Source organism: Megascapheus bottae, chromosome 5 (assembly GCF_031878675.1).
Source record: "Megascapheus bottae isolate mThoBot1 chromosome 5, mThoBot2.hap1, whole genome shotgun sequence".
Classification (NCBI taxonomy): domain Eukaryota; kingdom Metazoa; phylum Chordata; class Mammalia; order Rodentia; family Geomyidae; genus Megascapheus; species Megascapheus bottae.
This window is the reverse complement of record NC_143513.1, coordinates 74,105,411-74,122,628: the sequence shown is the minus strand read 5'-3', so window position 1 is coordinate 74,122,628 and position 17,218 is coordinate 74,105,411. Positions and strand designations below refer to the sequence as shown.

At 40.2% G+C, this 17,218-nt stretch overlaps 1 protein-coding gene across 3 annotated transcripts in view; it reads left to right on the top strand.

Annotated features, from left to right (window-relative positions):
- Dgki (diacylglycerol kinase iota) overlaps window positions 1-17,218 on the top strand; it is a 402,899-nt gene that overhangs the window by 127,978 nt on the left and 257,703 nt on the right. For all 3 annotated transcript variants that reach the window (XM_090333372.1, XM_090333371.1, XM_090333370.1), the window contains exon 2: window positions 8,994-9,102. The gene's annotated coding sequence lies outside the window, so the exon portion shown is untranslated. The remainder of the gene's footprint in view (window positions 1-8,993; window positions 9,103-17,218) is intronic.

Here is a 17,218-nt window from a genome sequence, read left to right as displayed (position 1 = left end):
TTTTTTTGGTAATTTTTGCTTCTTCATATCTTATTTTCTGTATGTGTCTTTGTCTTTCGGAATCTTCATTGTGAATATACCCGTATGCTTGGCTGTATCCACAAATCTCTGAAGATCTGTGTATTTTCCTTTATTTTATCTTTCTGGACAATTTTAGTTAATCTTCAATTTCATTGATTTGGTCAACTACTTTAAATCAAGTTGCCAAAAATTCACCTTCTGGTTATGGGACTTAGAATTCCAGAATTTTGATCTAGTTCCTTAAAAATACTTTCTCTCTTTAAAAAAAAATCAAAATTCTCCATATGGTAAGAGATGATTATCGTAGGATCTTTAAGTTCTTTAGAGAGTTTAATTCATGAATTCTGACATCTTTCACCTCTTAAGATAGAGCATTTCAGAGATCAGTAGTCATTTTTTACTAGTCTTTTTCTTTAGGACCATGTCCTCTTGGTTTCTTTAGGCTTCCTTGTCATTCCTGAGTGCTGATTTTTGACTTGTTTCCTTCTTAAGGTATTTACATCTGATTCATCTTGAGCGAACTCCATGTTTGCTGAAGGCCCTCCCCTCTGACAAAAGCTGTTGGTGCCCTCCCCCAAACATGCAGGTGGGCTCCCACAGGTGTGTCAGCCTGATCCTTTGTCTCCTTCTTACCTCAAGGGAGATGGTTAGGTCTTTTCCTTCAACCACACTCCTTCAAATTTGCATTTATGTCATTATGGATTGTGGCTTAAGAGAAAATTGTTTTAATCATTTGAATGCCGTATGACTGCGTACCTTCAAGTCGTGTAAGTTTTCCCACATGTCTGAGCTCTTTCTGTGAATGCAGGTACCCTGACCAAATTGTGCTGATTTTCTATCCCGAGTATCTTCCCTTCTGTGCACAGCTCTTCCAGGGCAGGTGCTGTGGGGAAGAAATGTGAGGGGTGGCAGAGACCTTGCTCTGCACAGGATGGCAGTGGGGAAGGGAATTCTCAAAATCAAACTTTGCCTGTTTGTTTGACTTGAAGCAACCCTGTGTATTTAAATCCTTTTCCTGAAAATTTCTGTGAAGTTCCAAAGGGCTACGGATGTGAAGGTTATTTTTGTTCTCAAGCTGTGTTTTCAAAATGTGTTCCACTTTGGATTATCTTCCTCAGTTGGCAAAGTCAGTTCTGTGTTCATTGACCCAGATGTAACATTGAATGCTTTCCTCTAGTTTCCACATGCCTACGTAGAGCCTCCTGCCGGAGCAGGTACACGTCCCTGGAAGTGTGCATGCATGTGGGAAATGTGGAAGAAGAGACTACATTGCCAGCCTGACAGAACAACTTCCTAAGTGAATATTAAGATTGTGCTCCCAAAATGTTCTTCCTCCTCCCTCCACCAGGACATTTACTGAGGCCTGAATAAATATATACCCTCTCCACCTAAACAAATGCATCAATCTTTACCCTCCCACGCCCACCAAAAAGGAAATCTAAGTGATGGAGCCTTTGAGAGTTGCTTAGACAATGAGCCCTCAGGAGAGAAATTAGTGTCTTGATGAGTGAGGCACAAAGGAGCTTGTTTGTCCCTTGTGTACTAGGAGAACTCAGTGAGAAGACTTTTTCTCTGGGCCAGGCCCTCACCAGACACTAAATCTGCTGGTGCAATGTCCTTGAACTTCCCAGGTGCCAGAATTGTGAGAAGTACATTTCTGTTGTTTATAAGCTCCCCAGTCTATGATATTTTGTCATGGCAGTAGATGACAGGATTCACTGCTTGCTGGTACCATCTCATGGCTCTTTCTCCCTTATTTCTGTAAACACTCTTTTCTTCCATTCATCTCCCTCTCAGAGGGAATGCATTTTGGATCAGATGCCTAGATTTCAACTGATCAGCTTTAATTCTCACATAGGTAACTTTTTGATATCTGCATTTTTTTTGAGGTAGTGTCGTATTCCTTAGCCAGGTTGCCAGACTTCATACGCCAGGCTTACTTGACCTGGCTTGCTTGATTGGCAGGCACATTACTGCATTAGCACATCTGGACCACGATCCTCCCATTTACTCTTCTCATAAAGGTGTGATGACAGATGTACTACACAGTCTAGCAATTGGTTGAAATGGGGTTTTATGAATATTTTTTTAACCTAAGCCGGACCTGAACCTTGGTCCTCCTATATCAGTCTCTAAGTAGTTAAGACTATAAGCATGAGCCTCTGGCATCCTGTCTACAAAGAATATCAGACTCAGAGGTACTAAGGATTGACACTTTCAAGTCTGAATTTTGGAAGGATACAATTCAACGAGATTTGTTGTTTTCTCCTCTTAAGGAATCCTTCATTTAAATCCACCCTCCAAATAATACTGTTAGAAGAAAATGTCATCGAATCCCCAAGAGATTTCTTAGTTAAGAAATACACTTTGTTTTAAAATAAGATTTGCTAGCACATTCTACTTCAAGCTCATAGCAGCATTGTTTTGAGGATGTGGATGTGGTGACTTTTGCTTAGGAAATAAATCTTGTCTCACAGGAGAGATTGGGAGTTTGGAGACAACACTGAGCAACCAGTCCATATTAACAGGGTAAGCAAATACACAAAATCTTGACAAAATGTATTTACTTACACAAATCCAATAAAGTAAATCATTACACTGGCATTAGGATTGCAGGCTTATTTTCACCCTGTTAGTAAACTGGTCTGAGAAGTTAGGCTGGCTTCTAATTTTGCATTAGGAAAATAGGCAAGGTGAGGGAGAAGAATGCTTTCTTAGGCAACTATGGAAATTCCTCGAATAGACTCACGTTTGACTAATGTCTGGATACCTAGGGGGAATTTGTCAAACGTTTATTGACTGGACAGAAGTGTCCAGTGCAAAAAGGACATAGTGAATTCAGAGATTTCTTCAACATTCAAAAATGTCCTCCACTGCCTTAATTGGACATTATTGTTTTCTCTTACATACAAGAAAGCGGTGCTAAAAGTGCTCCAGCAGCTTGGAAGTTGTTAATGGGAGAGGCCAGCTGTGTTCTGCATTCTGATACCAAACATGACTTCCATCTAAGGCAAAGCTTGCTTCCTTACTGTGAGAACAGGACACTCATAATGCAGACAAGTAGAAAATTAGTATGTCAGAAGCTAATTTTCTGGTATGTCTCATTTGGTGTGTGTGTGTGTGTGACTTCTGTCAGATGTTACTGAAGTATAGGGCTGTGTCACGTTAAGTATTACACTCTCTGCTGTTAGGTGCCTGCATTCATATTTATCTAGGCCTCTTCCTGATGTGTGATCTTGAACACGAACTATTCCATGTATCATTTAAAAATTATTATTTTCATCCAGGTATATATTAGGTACTTCAGGTTTTTGAGGGATGTATAAGCTATGTAAGATGATTTAGCTTCTATAAAGTGTTGCTGCTAGAACGCAGGCTTCTCAAAGACAATGATTGATATCTGTCTTGTTCTTTCATGTGTTTGTGTGTCTCAAAGAGAGTTTGGCATAAAGTAAGTGTTCAGTAAATGCATTCTGGGATGAATGAATGCATTTCAGTATATAAATGCTTGGACATTGATGTGTGACAGTGGTACTCAGTCCTGGGCACATGTGAGGAATACCTGGATGGCAGCTTTGGTTTTCCTGGTGCTTGGGAACAAAGCTAGGGCCTTGCACCTGTTGGCTTCACGATCTTCCATTGAGCTACATGCATGGCCCCCCGCAGGCCTTTCTAATGAACTGATTCTCAGCCTCTACACAGGTGAAGCTTGATTACCTAGGTTAGGGAATCACTGTGAGAGTACAATAATTTCAAATATGCAGATACTTGGTGTTGAAGATTCAGTCCCCAGAATGTGGGAAGCTTAATACAATCTTTCTTTCAATAATAATTACATAAGGGAAATATCCATATATATCCAAATTATAAACAATAACAACAACTACAACTTTGAATTCCTACATGATAAGAAGTAAGGTTTCAGCTCAAATAATTACAGATAGCTTGTTCCCCTATGTAAATCTGTGGGATTCATCTGGGTCTTGGGGCAGTTGTTTTATTTTAATCTTTAGTTGTGTAAAGGGTTTTAATTCAACATGTGAGTTTGTAAGTACAATATGTCTTGATTAATGTCATCCATTTTATCATTTCCCCCATCTTTCCCAAACCCACCCATTTGCGGCAGTTTTCTGTCTTGTAGAACAGAGACTCTTCAGTGCCTCATAGTTCCTTGTTTAGCATGGCCCATATGCATCATGGCTCCTTTGAATACAAGTAGCTGATGCCTGTATGGAATCAGGACAAAACATGGGTAAAATGTTTCCTGAGGCACTTGGAGAATTAGACCAAGATACACAATGCCATTTTAGACAGTTGATGAGTTTTCCAGTTTCAAATGTATCCATCATTAGGAGATGTTCTGGCTAAGGGATCCTCTGATTCTTTAGGAGTTCTCTACTCAGTAAGCAGGAACCTGGCTGTGTGCTTGAGCACAAATGTAGCAATGAGAATTCATTTTAATGTTGACCTCACAAAGCTGTTTGGTCTTTTGTGCTGACCCTGGGGCTTGAACTGAGAGCCTGGGAATTCTCTGTGCTTGTTTGCTCAAGCCTAGAACTCTGTCATTTGAGCTGCAGCTCCTCTTCTGGCTTTTTTGGTGGATAATTGGAGTGAAGAGTCAAATGGTCATTCCTATTCAGGCTGACGTGGAACCATGATCCTCAGATCTCAGTAGCCAGGATTACAGGCGTGAGCCATCAGAGCTCAGCATTGCATTTATATTTTAAAGAGCTGTTTTAAAGGAATTCTGACATTCTGGAATATCACTGAAATGTAAAGCCTAAGACATAATTCAAATCATCCTAATCAAATTTCTCAGTTCTTGATCTAATCAACCGCTACTTTACTTAGCTTCTTGGTCAAGTTCATTCATTAACTCAGAAAGCATTTATTGAATATATACAATGTCTACCCTGGGCTAGGAAAACATAATAAGATTACTAAATGAATTGAGACCTGTCCTTTAGGAGTTTATAGTCTCACTGAATTGGATGAGGGAAATAATAAAATACTATTTAAAATTGATGGTTTTTATTCTTTAAATACGTTAGAGGTCTTTCATGTCAGGTAATTGACACTAGCTGTGACTTTATGCTCTTGAAGTAGCATTATACAAGATTTACTTTTCATATTGTTTTCGCAGTTTGTATCACAGTTCTTTCTAGAGACGCTTGTGTGATTATAGTCACTCCCTACAAAGTGTTGTTGTGAAATTAATAGAATCATTGGCATTTCACGGCTTTGCCAGCTGTGGGATGGGGAAGATTCTGAGCAAGAAAAAGAATGAGAAGCTGAAACATATTGATATACACATATTTTTTAAAATTAGAGCTGATTGAAGCCACAAAACTCATTACCTCTTACTCACCTCCAGCCACACACTCGGTTCTACCAGGCCCTAAAATGACATCTTCAACCATGATGAACTTAGATAGAAAAATTACACTAATTGTATTTGAGATCTGAGAAAGAGTGAAATGACTTTTTTACTTTGAAAGAAAATGTCCTTCCATGTACAAATGATTTGAAAAAAAAAAAAACAACAAAGGATTTTCTCCTATGGCTATTTAGAAGAGTAGAAATTGGTAGTCTGAAGTTGCTTCCTTTGTTCTTGTGATGTTTCTTGGTTTTCCTCCTAATTAATGTTTATATGCTCAGTAGAGATACGATTTTCTTCTGTCAATGCTACACAGAATCAACCTTAAGTTTGCATCTATAATGAGGAATAAATGATCTACAAAAAGCTTTTTCTATTTTTTTTTCCTGTTCACGGACTAGAAAAGAGTTGGGTGTCATTTCATTGCTAAATGTCTTCAGATTTATTTAAAAAAATATTTATTGTAAAGGTGATGAACGAGGGGTTATAGTTACCTAAGTAAGGTACTGAGTACTTTTTGAGCACTGTTACCCTCTACCTTATTTTCTCCCTTCCCCCAAAGTTTTAAAGTTCATTTCCGATATAGTATCTGGTATCATTGTTGCATTACGTCATCTTTTGTCCTGCTGTTTCTGTGATTTCTTTTCTAGTGTGTGGATCAGATAAACTTATAGACAAGGCCAAGGGTATAGAAAACTAAGGGGATAAAATGTGACATAACTACAAACAGTACATAATACAAAACCCCTTGTTTCCGATTCTCAGAGTTCATTTTTATACACTTCATTATATATGGTCACACACACCTAGTGATTGGGCTATTTTGATACCCTGCTCATAATATCGTAGACATATTGTAGTTATTACAAATGAGGTAAACCATGCAACTTACATTTCTTTATGCCTGGCTTGCTTTGCTTAACATACTTTTTCCTGGGTGTTTCAATTTCTTTGGAAATAGTGTGTGTGTGGGGGGGTAATGTCATTTTTATAGATATATTGATCCTCTATGACACAAACTTCCCTTGCATCCTGACTTGATTATTTGAGTATTTTGATACTCCTGATAGTAATAATGAGGAAAACTCATTAAGATTTTGATTGTCAGAGCCTACAAGTTCTGATGAACTTTTTTATACCCATTTGTCTCCTAGGGTCTCTGTTGGTATCTAAGAGTGGAATTTTTTCTCATCTGTCTTTGTCTGAACATAACTGTCAGGGATGGTTCATGAGAAGATGAAAGCTTTGGGGTTTTTTTGTCATTTTTCTGAAATTGAGACGTTTTAAGCCATTGTAAAATTTTATGCTTGTAAAACTGTATTCTCTCTCTCTCTCTCTCTCTATATATATATATAAATGTATGTATAAGCATCTCTTTTTCTGTATGTATATATACCTCTCTCTATGTAGATATGTATATGTATATCACATGTATATGTATATGAATGTGAGATCAAACCCATGCTATTTTGTTTTATGACTCCACAGAGGTCTGCTTTGTGGATGAATTACCAGACAGAACCCTTTAAAGCCAGAGGAAAAGCTAGTGGGAAAAATTGGAAAAGATTCCCTCAACTCAGGTAGAGGGGTCACTGTGGGTGAAGGATGACCACAGGAGAAATTCCACTTTCCCTTTCTCTTTGTTTGCATTGCTCAAGGGTATGGAATAAGCCAGGGTGAGGGGAAAATATTGATGCTACTAATTATTTACCTTGGAGAAAGTGAGGATAGGGAACACATGTCACTAGCCTGTCTTCATTACAGTCCTCTGTGCTTGTAAGCTCTGGGGATTATAGAAAGCTGCTCATGGTGCTTTTGAATGTAAACTACTTCAAGCTCAACCTCCTCACTTTCAATTACCAAAGTACTATTGACTATTTCTAGAACTTCTGGAATGTGAATACAAGAGACTGCAAAAAGGAAAACAGAAAGTTGAACTCACTGAGTTCTCTGGGGTACCTGAACATGGATTAATGTTGGTGCATGCATGCATAGATGCATGCATGCATGCCCCGCCACCATGCATTCTATGCCAGTCTTGGAGTTTGAATTCAGGGCCTTGTGCTGTTGCTTTGCTTTTCCATTCAAGGCAGGTACTCTTTCCCTTGAGCCACATACTCACTTTTGGCTTTTTAACTGGTTAGGGAAAGAGAAAAGAGTCTTGCAGATTTGTTTGCCTGGGCTGGCTTCAAACCTTGATCCATAGAGCTCAGTTTTCGGAGTCACTAGGATTTCATGTGTGAACGATTGGCACTAGACTTAATGCTGCATTCACCACTGGATTCCACTTGGTCTTTTTCTTTCCTTAAACGTGGGGACTACTCACAGACTGATGAATGGAAATTTGAAAGTCAGTGAATGTGCACAGAGGGAAGGAGGGAGGGAAAGAGAAAGGAGAGCAAGCAACAGACTGTGAGAGCCAACAAAATGTTTGCCTTCTACTCATCCCCTCCCCGCTTTCTGGGGGCAAGAACCTTTATTTTCCTGAGATTTCCCATGATGGCATTTCCCATAAATCAACCTTATTGCATCCTTTCTTTTGCTCCAGTGCCAGGCTCTTCCTCTTTGTGGTGAGATGGGTGAAGGAGCCTGAGGACCTGGATTCCAGGGTTGCAGGTTTAGTCTCAGAGATGGCAGATTCCTATTGCAGATGTGAGACAAACTGCAGGGATCCAGCTAGAAGTAAAGTAGAGAATGTTTGCTTTCTTTCCCCTCTTCTTCCTCTCTGTGATGAGCCTTAGGAGGTTCTGATCTTCAACCTGCCCAAAAGTCCTTGCTCAACAGAACTTTCCACCTGAGGTTTGCACACCACCCTTTTGCCTGTGTACATACAGACTCCTGCTTTACCTCTGTCTGATTCAGGACTCAGAGAAATGACTTCCCAAGACCCACTGATTCTCATTCAGGGGTCTCTCAGTCTGCACTGAGACACCACCATCCAGGGAAAGCCCTGTCCCTTCCAGGGAGCTACAACTGTTGAATCTACAACTCAGCGCTCCTTTGTAAAGGTCTCACATATTTGAGGGGGTCATTCTTAAATTAAGCTTCTGTTATCGCTATACTATCTCCCTAGGTCCTCTCTGCATGCCTCCCTTGTCTTGCTGCTCATGAAGATGTCAGCTCTCTTCCCTTCTCTGAGCAGTAGCCACATTTTGCTTTGCTGACGTAGCTCCTTCTGTTTCTCGTATTGGCAGGTCTGGTTTTCTGGTGGATAACTGGAGAGAAGAGTCTCTCAGACTTTCCTGCCTGGGTTGGCTTTGAGCAATCCTCACAGCTTAGCCTACTGAGTAGCTAGGATTACAGTCATGGACACCCGGCTACATCTTTTCCTTTAACTCTAAGACTCCGCCATCCCTGCCCTCTGTCCTAAGTAGGGACTCACATTAACTTCTGGTCTTGAAGCCCTGTTTTCCACTGTGGGTTGCTTAAGCTGCCCATTTTTGGAAGCAGCCAACCCCTTAGTGAGGTGGGATTCAACAGTTTAAAGGGTTCCAACAGGGAAGACTGTACAATGTTCCTACACTAGGGGAAAATCTGAGGTCTATATGTGCTTCTCACGTTGTTTCTTTCTTTCTTTCCCCCCCTCTTGATGCAGGAAAGCAATCTCCAGAGCAGGCCTCCAGCACCTGGCTTCTGCACATCCTCTCAGCCTTCCTGTGGCAAACGGTCCAGCCAAGGAGCCCAGAGCTACTCTGGACTGGAGTGTAGGTGTTGGGTTTTTGTTTTGTTTTTTTATTTCTTAACTTCAAAATCACTTTAGATGCATGTTGTACTCACCTTGTTTTTAATTGCACGATTATTGGTACTATTAGAAAGACATATTGGATCATTTTCCATATTGGTCATTGACCAGTGTTTAGAAGTTTAAGCTCTAGCTCCATTGGCCGAATTCCTAGGGCTATAGCTTCTTTGTAGGATATCAGATTTGGTATTCAAATGAAAGTTGCACACTAATTATTTGAAACTATATTGCCTGGCTTTGGAATTATGAGATACATAGTGCCTTTTCATATGCTCTTTTTATTTGTTTGTTTGTATGTTTATAGTAGATTGATAGGTAAGCATTCTATAACTAGCTACATCTCAACCCTGGTTTATAGGTTTCTACCAGATTGGCGGTTGTACAATAAACATAGCTAATACTTAGCAACATCATAGACTCTAAACTTGACCTCATAAAACTTCCTTTTTGGGAGCACCATTTTTTTTTTGTTGGTCGTGGGACTTGAACTCTGGGCTTGGGCACTGTCCCTGAGCTCTTCAGCTCAGGGCTATCACCCTCCTCCTTGAGCCATAGCACCACTTCTGGTTTTCTGGTAGTTAATTGGAGATGAGAATCTCCCGGATTTCTGTGCCCAGGCTGGCTCCGAATCATTGTCCTCAGATCTCTACCATTATTATTATTATTTTTGATAAAAGATGACCTCACTTTACAACTCAGCCATGTGAAGCCCTCCTACCCACCCCCTAACCTCCATGCCAGGGGGCGTGCAGTAGGCTGGAGATTTTAGCTGAGATGAACATTTTTTTTTGCCAGTCCTGGGCTTGAGCTTAGGGCCTAAGCACTGTCCTTTGACTTTCTCTAGGCTAGAACTCTACCACTTGAGCCTCAGCACCACTTCTGGCTTTTTTCTATGTATGTGGTACCAAGGAATTGAACCCGGGTCTTTGTGCATGCTAGGCAAGCCAAACTCCCAGCCCTGGGATAAACATTTTAACTAGAACACACCCAATTGAACCTGTAGCTGACAAGCTGTAATTCTTAAACCATTTGGAACATTTTTATTATAAGTCTTCAGACATGGAGTTCTTAGTGGACGATTGCTGTAACTATAGACTTTGCCCTTGTCTGAAACCATGGAAAGAAAGACTATATCAAGCAGGGAAAGGTGTATCAAAACGTCATAGTCCTTTTCTGATGAGCTTCTGTAGGAAGGAAATCCACAGCTTCCAGTTTTTAGAGGAGTTGAGTGTGTTTGTTTTTGTCCTTGAAGTTTTTGAAACTGGGATTTGAACTCAAGGTTTTGTCATTGCTAGGCAGATTTTCTGCAACCTGAGCCATGCTGCCAGCCTTTTTTGCTCTGGTAATTTCTAAGATTGTTTTCTAGGGCTAGCCTGAACCATAATCTTTCATGTGCTTCTCAACATGCTTAGCTTAATAAGTTTGTGTCACCATGTCCTGCTTTTTCTTTTCAGAAAGGGTCTTATTTTTTTTTTTTTGACCTGAACTAGCCTAAAATTGTGATCCTCCCAGTCTTAGATTACCAAGTAGATGAGATAATGGATCTCATGAATTTTTTGCGGGGGGGGGGGGGGGGTGGAGCTAGCTTGACCTGGAATCACGATCTTCTAGCTGTCCACTTCAAGTGGAGATAACACATAGATGCAACAGCACCCAGAATGCATTTTCATTATAAATTTATTCTTATTGTAAGTAGTTAAAAACATGAAAATCATACACATTTACTGGTATCGTATGAGTTACATTAGCTATGTATATAGTATAATAGTTATATCAGATAAGCATATCTGCTTAAAGTTTAATCATTTATTTATGGTTTAAACATTTGAAATCTTTGATCTGCATTAAAAAAATACAGTACGTTATTGTTATTGACCCTACCATGCTACTTCACCTTACTGTGAAGTAGAATCCTATGTAACTATAAACTATAGCCCACTGTTTACACGAATCCTATGTAATTATAAGTTACTCCCCACTGGCCAACTGTTCTCCATCTCTCTTTCCCTACATGATCTTTCCTCTGACAGCCATCATCCTACACCTCACCTTCCTGAAATCAACTTGTTTATATTTCACCTATGCGTGAGATCATGTGACCCTCTATTCTTGACATTTCTATGCTTGGCTTACTTGACTTAACATACCCCATCTCCAAACTGTGAGTGACACAATTTCCGTTTTTATCCATGAATATTATTCCGTTTTGTATATGTGCCACATTTTCTTTATCCAGCCTCTTGTCGAGAATACTTAGATGGTTTCCATTTCTCTGTGACTGGGAACAGTGCTTTGGTGCACAGAGACAGGAGATATCTCTTTTCTATTGATTTCATTTCCTTTGGCTCTCTACTCAAGGATTGTTGGGTCACTGGGTAGGTTTTATTTGTAATTTCTGAGATGCACACCTGCTGTTTTCCATAGTGGTTATATTAATTTATACCCCCACCCAAAACATGCAAGGACTCCCTTTTCTTAATCTCCTCACCAGCTGCAGTTGTTGTTGTTTTTAATAATTTTGATAAGAGCCACTCTTCGTTGAGGAATATTCTCAGTTGTTTTAATTTGCATTTCTCTAATGATGACTGATGTTAATGGAAGCCAGGCTCTGGTGGCTCACGCCTGTAATCCTAGCTACTCAGGTAGCTGAGATCTGTGGATTGTGGTTCAAAGCCAGCCAAGACACCAAAGTCTGTGAGACTCTTATCTCCAGTTAACCACCAGAAAACCAGAAGTAGTACTATGGCTTAAGTGGTAGAGTGCTAGCCTTCAGCTGAAGAGCTCAGGGACAGCAGCAAGTGACTGGACTTTCTTACCCTGGCTGGCTTTGAACCACAGTCCTCAGATCTCTGCCTTCTAAGTAACTAGAATTACAGGCATGAGCCACTGGTGCCCAGCTATAGAGGCTTATTTTTAAATGAGTTATTTGTTTGTTTGCCATTGAGCTTTTTGAGTGAACAATGTATGCTGAACATTAATCCCTCGCCAGTTGCCTAGATTGAAAATAATCTCTTTCAGTTTGTAGGTCATTGCTTTACTCTGTTTCTTTTGTGGTATAGAAGCTTTTAAATTTTACATGAACTCATTTGTCTGTTGTAGGCTTGGCTTCCTGTGTTCTTGGGCTCTTCTCTAGAAAATCTTTATCTATCCGAAGTCCTGAAAGCTTCTCCCTATGGTTTCATCTAATAATTTCAAAGTTTCAAGTTTTACATATACATTTTTTTTGTTTTGTTTTTTGTTTTTTTGTTTTTTTGTTTTTTTTTTGTGAGTCATGGGGCTTGAACTCTGGGCCTGGGCATTGTCCCTGAGCTCGGCAGCTCAGGGCTAATGCCCTACCTCTTGAGCCACAGTGCCATTTCTGGTTTTCTAGCGGTTAATTGGAAATAAGTCTTATGAGTCTTATGGACGTTAGTGCCCTGATTGACTTTGAACCTTGATCTTCAGATCCTAGCCTCCTGAGTAGCTAGGATTACAGGCGTGAGCCACCACACTCTGTCCTACCTATCAGTTTTTGATCCATTTAGAAATGATACTTGTAACTAGTGAGACAAGATTCTGGTTTCATTCTTCTATATATGGACACACAGTTTCCCCAGTGCGATTTGTTGAGAAGACTGTCATTTATCACATACCTGAGCTTAGCACTTACTGTTGAAATAGGTTAGAAATAGACACCTTTTTTTTTTTTAAAAAAAAAAGCATATATGCCACAATTTCACTATCTTTGTATTAGAATGTTTTTGTTTTCCTTTAGCTACACACTGAGTAGTATGTGTGTGTGTGTGTGTGTATGTGTGTGTGTGTGTGTATGTGTGTATACTCTTTCAAACTACATGCCCTTCTCCTGGTTATTTGATACAGATTTTTACAATGTTGCTCAGACTAGTCTTGAAATCTCAATCCTCTTGTGTTTGCCTCCTGCTTGGGAGTATAGCTTATAGCACCATGCATAGGTCACACATATTAACACTCTGTAATAACCCACAGCATGTAACTGCTGCCTGCATTTATGAACTGGCAGGTAGCAGACTGGGTGAAATAGTGATACAACTTCTTCCTTGATGGAGATACTAGGAACGCTCAGATACGGTGTGAACATGTTGAATTGAGGTTAGAGTGCTATATTCTCTTTCCTGATACTCCCCTTTATTTTAGGGCCATTATAATATAGAATAGAATACAGTTACACCATAATAGATGAGAGATTATAAAAATATGCTCACAATAGAATTTGTGCAACAATTGTACAAAATATAGTATATAGTGAAGAGTACATATATACCTATGTCACATTAAAAAAATAATCTGTTGTATAAGCCGCAGATAGATAAGATCATAGAGGAATAAGCATGGGCCAGTGATGTCTTTAGAAATGAAATGAAGCTCCCCAAAGTTCATTTTAAATATGCCTTTGATCTAAATGTTCAGATCGTAATATTCCAAATATATCTTTGATCTAAACCAGCAGGCCATTATTGAGATAGGGAATTCCATTGAGAGATAGGGATACTCATGACATCCTTTCTCTGGTTCTTGCCTGGTGTTATCCTGGTCACTTCTTCCTCTTTAGCCTCTGCATCCTCATTTGTAGTGGGGATCTTGTAGCTCCTCCCACCCCTCTGGTGGTTATAAAGAGTGTTATTAGGTTCAAATATGGCTGGAAGTGTCAAAGTCTGTTTTATAAGCTCTGAGAGTCTATAGTTTTATTTATTCACAGATAATCAATGAATCCATTCATTTATCAAACATTTGTTGATGTGCTTGTGTAAGAAGCTGTGATGTTGTTTTGGGATCGTAAAGGAGAGAATCCTTTCTGTCTTTAAGGAGCTTTGAAAACAGTGGACAGAAAAGAAATCAACAGCTGGAATATAGCATAATGATGAGCAGGCCACTCTGGGTAGTGTTTGGGCTAGGGCCACTAGACCATGGGTAAAGAATCTTCTATTCTTAGTTGATGTTGTAGATAGCAAATGTTTTAATTAATTAATTAATTTTTTGCCAATCACAGGGCTTGAACTCAAGGCCTGAGCACTGTCTTTGGGCTTTCTCATGGCTAGAGCTCTATCACTTGATCCATAGTACCATTTCCTGCTTTTTTTCTATGTATGTGGTACTGAGGAATGGAACCTGGGTCTTTTTGCATGCTAGGCAAGCACTCTACCACTAGGCCAAGCTCCTGGCCCCAAGCAACTGTTTTTAATTAGTGACCTCTTTGAGCCAGTGTTGGACTGGCAGCATTAATTTCTGATTCCTGTAGAGAGGCCTGTACTTTAGTGTTCGTCACAGTAGAATTTTGGGGTAGTGGCTAGAGGCTGCAATATAGAATGAGGGGAAAGAAAACAGGAAGTTAGGCTGGGTTTGTGTTGGGTGGTCTTTATTCCTCTTTGAGTGTTGGCATCCTGTCATGGCGGTCTGTTGAAACTGGAATAGGGCTGGGAACTCTTAGGGAATACTTTACCCTGAAGTAGAAGGGAAAGGAAAAGGGTACTGCATATAGATCTGATAAATAAGGAGTCAGGAGTTGTTCTGAAAACAAATAACTTTTTTTAGGCTAAGATCAGTGCTAGTAAACAGAATCCAAGCTGTGGCCAGGAATGCACTTCCTTATTATTGCCAGGCAAAGCGGGTGTGTGTGTGTGTGTGTGTGTGTGTGTGTGTGTGTGTGTGTGTGTGTGTGTGTGTGTGTATGTGTGCATGCGCCCACACATGCCAGTGTGCTAAGATTTTAGGTTATTTGCTTTTGCTTTAAGATGTTTGGCTCTTTCTGCTGAAAATACTTTCCAATAATTTCCCTTGTACTATGTCAATTTGTTCTAATCAAGGATCTAAACAGGGATTTCTTTATTCTGTCTCAAGGGCAAAAGAATTCTTAGTTCTGACCATTCCCTTTTTCTGCTCCAGCTTAGGTCCCTGTGGGAAAGTGAAAAATAAATTGACAATTCTTCTTCAATCATCAGCTCACTCTTCTGGACTATATGGATTCAATAATCACTTTTCTACTATTTATTGAATACTTAATTATTCCCCAAACAAAGGAAATAATGTCAAGAATGTTTGAAGAAGGAGAAGAAAAATGGTAGTATAGTTCAATATTAGATAAAGTGCTTAGCACATGCAAGTCTTGCAGTTTCCATCACCAGCGCTACAAATAAAGTAAAATATAAACCAGGAACTCCAGTTACTTGCATTGGGCAAAATAAAGGGACTCAACCATGCCCAGAGATACTTTTGAAAGTCTTAACTGGGGTAGAAGAATAGAGGAGCAGATTCTTTGTCTGCTTCCTTCTACCCTTGTCACTCCTGGGAAGAAATCTCCTCAGTAACCCTCTGACTGAGGGGGATGGGACTCACCTCAAAAGCCCCAGTACTGTGACTTCCAGGTTGTCCCTTCTAAATCACCTTACTTATGCTAGTGAGAAAACAGATGCAAAAACTGCTGCTTGTGGGGAGGGGGTTGGGGGCACTAGAGATTGTAAATGCAAGTCAGGATGAACCTGGAACCAGGGTCTCCATTCTGATGGTTGTGATTTGGTGGGCAGGCTCCAGGTCTGCCTCTAGGGTGTGTACTATAGTTCTCTGAAGGGATACCATATTTCCTTAATACCCAGCTGCAAAGAGCTTTGAGAGATACACTGTCGAGTTCCTGAGATGCAGATGAGCGCTGAGCTGGTACTCTGGATGATGGGCACCTAGAGGGTGCCAGTTTCCTTCATGTATTTTATTTGTGCTTTCTCATTTCCATCCTTTATGACATGGACTCTCTCCTTCTCCCTTAGCTTACTTAGCTTCTTCCTTAAAGTCCAGTACCTTCTCTCATCCAGTGCTTTATTCAGGGTTGATTAGAACTGTCAAAGTCCTTGGGAATTCAATAATCCTTTGCCAGTATCTACCCTCACTTCCTGTGTGCAGGACTTCCCCCGTGGTGTCATAGAAACTCTTAACACGGATCACAGTTTCCAAGTAGGACTTTACTATAATGCCCGAGTCTTCTAAAATGACAGGGAGCACTGGGCTAACTCCAGCATGGAAAACTCCTTCTTTCTCCACTCAACATCCCTCTCTCACTCTCTGCCAGACAATGCTCATCATTTTAGTCTGTTTATTTCTATCACTACTTGATTTCTCACCATAGTGCTGCTTGTACACCATGGTCACACAAACCGTAGAACCCCATCAATGTTTTTGGTTTGACTTCTTTGAGGCACTCAGATTGAAGGAATAATCTATATTTTCTGCTTCTTTTCCCCCCATAGTGCAGAACACACATATCACAGAGTATTACTGCCTGGTTAACTGCTACTAGGGGTTGAGTTGATTATAGCTTTTCTTCTCCATCAGTGAGAATGGGAGGCATCACGGGAATGGATGGGCATGTAGATAGCCTCCCGTTCCTGAACAGCTTGCTAAATACCACTCCAAGGGGGTAACCAAAACAGAAATGGGCTCATACTATTTTAAGGCCAGGCAAATCTTTATCTTCTTCCTAATGCCATGCGTTGTGTTGGATCATAGCCCATCTCCCCACTATCACGGGGTCCCCTTATCACTTTCCTTGTGACACCAGGCAGGGACTGTTCCCTGTGACACCAAGACATGCCTGTCAGCCAAGCCCGTTTTGGAGAAAATGAACTAAATTACTAGAAAGGGAGGAAGTGATGCCCAAAAAGGAAAAAAAAATTCTCATCTACTGGGCTAGATTCCAAGTTCCCACTTTAGAGTGAGTTAGTCCATTTAGATGTGTGCCTGTTCCACAGATAATGTGTGCTTTTAAAATGCCACATGCCTCCCCTGCAATGGAGACTTAATTTACACTTCAGAGATGGCTTCTGGCTTTAGTATTGGAGCCAAGAGCACAGGAGGTTGAATCTCCCTTCTGTCCCCACTGTTTTATAATTTGCTTTTGCCCATTACATTCCCTAAGCAATCTCCAGGAGAGGGAGAAGGAAGCCAACTTTTTCCTTAAAGGGCATTTAAAAAAAATGGGTTGATATCCTTGGTTTTAAACTTACTAATTTTCTCTTCACTGAAACACATCCTTCATTTCCCCAGCATGGTGGAAAACAGAACCCCAGCATAAA